Genomic DNA, 7,017 nt, shown 5'->3' on the forward strand with positions numbered 1-7,017 from the left:
ATATAGGCATTTTAACAAACGCCCATATATATGACTGTTTGGTTCATGTATTTTTTGAAAAAATGCTTGAACCATGGGCATATCTCATAAATCGGGACCCCACCAATGCATGAAACGTTAGTGAATCATTGCCCCCAACCATTGACTGATTGGCGATTAGGTGTATCTTATGTAGTGCTTATCTGTCAATACATACATGAAAAACGATGAAGAAAATCACCTTATCAAACAGCATAGTGTTTGATTCTAAACAAAATCAAAACATTTTTTTTTTCATTTTTTGTGAAAAATGGGTTTTGGGACGTTTTTTCTTGAAAATTGGTCCCAAAAAACACCAACACTTCCAAACACCATGTTAGATAGCCTCGTTCTCATCCAATTTGCGGAATTCACCTCCTAATCCCATTTGGACTACTTCTAATCTTAAAATACATCTCAACCTTCACTCTTTCCAGTTTCCACTCCACGGCTGGCCCATTTGGAAAGTTAACTAGTTCAAAGACGAGGACAATTGAACGGTGATAGGAGGAGCTCCACTGGTACCCGAGACTCCGCACACATGCTGCAACGGTCCGGTGATCATGCTCTGCCACAATAAGGGATACCACCGAAGGAATATTGCCAAGTCCATTCGGTTCAGGGAATAGAAAAAGCTCAAGGCAGCTTTAGTTAGTTACGCATCGTGCCTCTTTTGCGTAACCGTCTTTCTGTTAAGCATCACTATAAATATCATTAAAATGGAAATGATAGGGAGATAGAACAAAATTCTCTTTTCTTACCTCAGTTTCCTCTTTATGGAGCTTCCCTCACGCTCGAAGTGGGGCAAATTTCGTTAGCTCGTATCAATGGTGCTTTCATTCCACGCTCTGCCTCCATGGCCGACCAAGTCGCCGCTGGCGTCCAAACCAGATACAAAGCCTTAGAGGATGCCATCGAAGAACTTCGTTCGTCTAGCACAGACCACCAAACCAAGCTCGACAACATTCAATCCACCCTCAATGAACTGGTCCTTCGTCTTCCTCGCCCTGACAAGCCCCTTGTCATCCTCATGCCTCAGACAACTTCCTCATCTTCTGCCACGAACCTTTCCTTCTCCGTTCGTCCCCTCCGCTGTGAGATCTCACACTTTGACGGTTCCACCCCCCATGACCAGTCAAGCTCTTAGCTGGTTTTAGTGGACGCATCGCAACCAGCAGCTATCCACTAGGGCCAATCTAACCACCACAATTGAAGAACGCTTCGGGCCTTCCTCCTTTGTTAACCACGAGGCCGCCCTTTTCAAGCTAATCCAAACCTCCTCAGTCACCGATTACCAGTCCTGTTTCGAGACCATTTGCAACCACATCGACGACCTATCCCCTCAAATAATCCTTAACTGCTTCATCTCTAGACTTGGATCCGAAATACAACGAGAGCTAGCCGTCGTCAAACCCACCACTATCTCTTTTGCTCTCTCTTTTGCAAAATTGAAAGAGGATAAACTATCCTCTACCCCTGTTATTCACACCACACCCAATCGCTTACTCACATTCATTTTTTCCATCCCATTTCCGTCCTTGTCGACTCCGGGAGCACACACAATTTCCTACACCCCCGCGTCACTTCATTTCTCCACCTTCTCATTAGTGACCGTCAGCAATGGCGACCAACTACAATGCATAGGAACTTGCCCCGTTGTCACCCCGTTCATCCAAGGTACTCCACTTCCCGTTGATTTTCACCTCCTCCCCATCTCCAGTGCTGATGCCGTCCTTGGTGTTCAATGGCTCGAACAGCTGGGATCGATCACCACTGACCATAAGGCGTTGACAATGTCCTTCAGCCTCAATGGTGAACTTGTTACCCTCATGGCACTCCATCACCTACACGACCAATCCCAATTACCCATAACCATTTCCGACGCCTCCTTTCGAACCAAGCCACAACTGCCCTCTTCCACATTGAAGCCCAACCATCCTATCCTTCCCTTGACTGTGACTCTTCCCCTTTCAACTGTTCGTCCACCGTTGCCCCGGACATTCTCCACCTACTCCAGCAAATTGCAACCATTTTTTCCACCCCCAATCACATATCTCCCCCCCCCCCCCCGCCCCCCCGCCCCGTCAAACATCACATTACCTTGCAACCAAACACCACCCCCCATTAACGTGAGACCCTACAGATACCCCCACTTCCAGAAGGACGAGTTAGAGCGGCAGATCCACGACATGTTGTAGGCAGAAATTATTCGTCACAGCACCAACGCCTTCTCTTCCCCAGTGCTCATCGTCAAAAAGAAAGATGGATCATGGCGTTTTTGTGTCAACTACCGTGCACAGTGACCGTCAAGGATTGCTTTCCCATTCCAATCGTCGATGAACTCTTGGACGAGCTCCACTTTGCAAAATATTTCTCCAAGATCAACCTACGCTCCAAACATTCACAAAACTGCATTCGCACACACGAGGGACATTACGAGTTTCTCGTAATGCCATTTTTATGGAGATTTGTTTTGGTTTTTTTTTTATGATATCCTCGTTTATAGTACATCATGGGTTGATCACCTCCAACATTTGCGCTCAGTATTCTCTCTTCTTCACCAGCATCAATTTTACGCAAAGTTCTCCAAGTGCTCTTTTGACCAGCCTGAAATTGAATATCTAGGGAACATTCTCTCAGCTAATGGTGTTAAAGCTGACACCCGGAAAATTGATGCCATGCTTTCATGGCCACAACCTTACTCTGTCACAACTCTTCGTGGATTCTTGGGACTCACCGGCTATTACCGCAAGTTTGTTCGTGGCTATGCTTCCACCGTTGCTCCTTTGACTGACCTCTTAAAACACAATCAATTCCGCTAGCACACTGCAGCAACCGAGGCAATCCTTGCTCTCAAAACTGCTATGGCAACAACCCCGATACTAGCACTTCCGGACTTCACCATTCCTTTCACAGTTGAGACAGACACATCCATAGTGGCCATTGGAGCAGTCCTCTCCCAGGCCCATCATCCCATCGCTTTCTACAGTGAGCGACTAGGCCCTCGACTCCAATCTACCTCCACTTATGCCCGAGAAATGTACGCTATTACTGCAGCAGTACACAAGTGGCGACAATATTTACTTGCAAGGAAGTTCACCATTATCAAAGATCATCATAGCCTTCGAGAGTTTCTTCACCAAACAATACAAACACCGGAGTAGCAAAAGTGGTTGACTAAGCTATTGGGTTTCGAATTTACAATGCAATACAAACCTGATTCGTCCAAACCAACTCTCTCACTGTTCATGGCGTTTTCACAGCAGCAGGTGGATTTTTTTTATGATCTCCGCCAAGCCATAACCACAGATCCCGAGGCCCAACAACTACTACAAGAGCTCCATGACCGTCGTGAGGGTTACTCATATTATATTATACGGGATGGCTTGCTACTGTACAAAGGAAAACTTTTTTATCCCTGCTACAGCTGACCTGCTCTTATGCCTCCTACGGGAATTCCACTCCTCACTTCAAGGAGGACTTTCTGGTTATGCCAAAACATTGAGTCGGCTATCCTCTTCTTTTTACATGCCGTCCATGGCCAAGGACACCAAGAGATATATTGCAGTTTGCAATATCTGTCTCCAGAATAAGTATGAACCAGCAGCACCCAAGGGTCTCTCACAACCGCTTCCGATTCCTTAACAAGTCTGGGATGACATTTCAATGGATTTCATCCTAGTGCCTCCTGCTCAGGGAAGGAACATGATATGGGTAGTTTCTGATCGACCCTCCAAATATGCCAACTTATGTGCCCTTCCCGCTACAATCGCGACCTCGAAATTAGCAGGACACTTCGTTCAAGAGGTGGTTCGTTTGCATGGTTTTCCTAAGTCAATCGTCAACGATAGAGACAAGCTCTTCCTAAGTACTTTCTGGAGGGAACTCTTCAAACTACAGGGCACGCATATGAAATTTAGCAGTGCCTACCGTCCTCAAACCGACGACCAAACAGAGGTTCTCAACAGAACCTTAGAAACTTATTTGAGGTGCTTTGTGGGAGATCAACCTAAATCTTGGGTACAACTACTCCCTTGGGCAGAATGTTGGTATAATACCTCCACCCATTCTTCCACTGGCACGACCCCATTCCAAGCACTCTATGGACGATGTTCCCCCTCATTGGTTGATGACATCAGTAGTTCCACATCAGTCGCTGCTCTTGACGATCACATGTGTCACCGCGATGGTACCCTTTCACTGCTCAAGCATCACCTTGCTGTGCCCAACTTCGCATGAAGAACAAATTGGATAAGCATCGATGGGATAAAGAATTTTCAGTTAATTCCTGGGTCTATGTTAAGCTTCAGCCCTACCGACAATCATCCATTGCATTTCGCCCCTCACACAAGCTCTCAAAACGCTATTTTGAACCTTTCAAAATCATGGAGAGAATTGGCCCCGTCACCTACCTCCTCCAACTCCTTCCCACTGCAAAGATACACCCAGTCTTCGACATCTCCGTTTTGAAGCTGTGCCCCAACCCTTCCCATCGCTGGCATTGCTGGCATACCCAACTACTGATTAAGTGAACTAACCTTCCCATCGAAGATGCTACATGAGAACTGATGTAACCGTTTTTTGTCACGTACCAATGTTTTGTGATGTAAAATTTTTTGGCTAACTACCTCATCATTTGACCCGATGGTGGCATGCCTTAGTGATGAGCTACTTGGTGGTGAACTGCCTACTCGCGAACTGCTTGGTGGAGAACTGCCTAGTGGCGAACTGCTTGGTGGAGAACTGCCTGGGGGCGAACTGCCTGATGTCGAATTGCCCTGTGGCAAGTGATGAACTGCCTGTTGGTGAACTGCCTGGTGGAAAACTGCTCGATGGCAAATTGCCTGGTAGTAAACTGCCTAGTGACAAACTGCTCGGTGGCAAACTGCCTGATCGAAAAACTACCTGAATATTTGCCTATTTGTCACGAGTTACCACATGTCACAATTCTACTGAAGGGCCAAATCTACCCTCATCAAGAACCATTGACTCACATAGTCCAACAATTCCCTGACTTTGACCTTGAGGACAAGGTCCGCAGGACATGACAATGATAGGAGGAGCTCCGGTGGTACCCGAGACCCCGCATACATGCTGCAATGGTTTGGTAATCATGCTCTGCCTCAATAGGGGATACCACGACCTATAAATATCATTACGATGAACATAATAGGGAGATAGAACAACATTCTCTTTTTTTACCTCTGTTTACTCTTTATGGAGCTTCCCTCATGCTCGAAGTGGGGCAAATTTCCTTAACTCGTATCAAAAGGCGTGAACTATATCATATTATTCCCTCTCTCTCTCTACTGTTTTGATGTTTATACGTTAGGAAAGGATACAGGATGAGAGACACTTGTCCTTTATTAAGTACCGACCCCGTGAAGAGTTAGTCACCTCTATCTCACCCCCAACTCTTTTCCAATACAACTGTTTTTAATTAAAGATTTGCATATATTTAGGAAAATAACTCAACCGAGATCGGCTTCTACAGATTAAAGCTGTGCTTGCACCGTTCTTCTCTAACAGTTATTTTCATCCTTGCATTCGTAATATTTTCTCTTAAAATAAAACATACAAACATGGAGATATTCTCAATACAAGGCAGTAAAGGATGCTCGAATTAGCTTTTGCCCCAACTGAAATCGAACTCCTCACAACTACATCAATATACCTGTAGTTCTGTATCATGCATGATAACATCCTAGCAACTGAACCACCATTATATAGTATCAAAAATACCCATTTCATGTATTGCCGTGATCATTCTCAAGTAATTGAATGTCTCCCCATAATGGCATTTTCACATAGATAGCAAATAACATATTCAAATTTTCTAACGATAATCTCTTAATTTTATTCTATAGAATTATTCCAAAAATACATAAAGAGAGTATTTTTAACATTAAGTAATGTTTAATTGACGAAATAATACTAATGAATAGACCCAAACATCTTTTTTTTTTTAAATTCAGTATACTCAAATATTGCAATTGAAAATTTGTATCGCTGCCCCAAAATACAAATACCTATGTATAATTTACCCTTATATATACGCTCAAATCATGTGCTAAGCCTCTCCTGAATTTGCTAATTCGATTAAACGTGGACGTGGCAAGCAAATAAGAGGTAGGCTGCTGATGGATGAGGTGTTGCATCACTTATAGCTGGACATGGTCATGACTCATGACTCAATGGTGGTGTCTACTATACTCTTAGCCACATCACTTATAGCTGGCATGCATGTTCCAGATCCAGACTTCAGAGGTCAAGCAACATTCTCTTGGTGTGCACAAAGTTCTCAACAGCGATTAATAAAAGGGTGGTGCTGGTGGCGCCCCACTTAGTGCCCCCTTTGCGAGGGATTCTGGTGAATTCGGATCTACTATTCACGAGAGAATTCTGTTCACGTTTATCGCAGTTATACATAGAAAACATCTCGTTCTCTGTTCTCTGCATAATATTATGCAGGGGAAAATGTTTTTATTTCATGGGGCCTAGTATATTGTGGGTAGGCAAGGGCAGATTTATGGTGGGCAGGAGACCCAGAGTCGATTCTGGGGCATTTCCAGTTGGACCTCACACGGGGAACACTAGAAGTTGTTTGGGTGAAAATTTGAAAAGCTTGCCATCGCATATCAGATGTGAGAAAAACACGTCAAATCTGAATTGCAATCACACATCAACATATTGTATTGTGGGATGTGCAGCTGTAGTCTATTGTGGGTAGAAGAAAGTGATATCGCACAAATTTGTTGATCTCCTTGCTTCTTAACAGTTCAGACGGACGAGCTGATGAGGTCGGTCCACTGACGAACTATAAAAGGACAGAATATCAGAGTACCCGGGGTGATGAACCCCGATGCTTAACTTAGCGGTGAGAGTGTTGAGAGTGGAGAGCTTGAGGAAATAGAGAAAAAGAGAGAGAATCAATTGCACAGATTGCGCGTACCCTCTGAAAGAATGGTGAGGTCCTTGTACAAGTGTCGGGAACCCGTT

General features: G+C 44.5%; 1 long non-coding RNA gene across 1 annotated transcript; it reads right to left on the reverse strand.

Moving 5' to 3' along the window:
- Positions 1-247: 247 nt before the first annotated feature.
- Positions 248-2,011, reverse strand: LOC148849712 (uncharacterized). The gene is made up of 2 exons (XR_016098999.1): positions 780-2,011; positions 248-707 (listed from the first exon to the last, which is right to left on the reverse strand). It is a non-coding gene; the product is annotated as an uncharacterized LOC148849712 (long non-coding RNA).
- Between the last annotated feature and the right edge of the window lie 5,006 nt (positions 2,012-7,017).

This window comes from Nelumbo lutea, chromosome 5 (genome assembly GCF_056320005.1).
Source record: "Nelumbo lutea isolate HS-2025 chromosome 5, American lotus-T2T, whole genome shotgun sequence".
NCBI lineage: Eukaryota > Viridiplantae > Streptophyta > Magnoliopsida > Proteales > Nelumbonaceae > Nelumbo > Nelumbo lutea.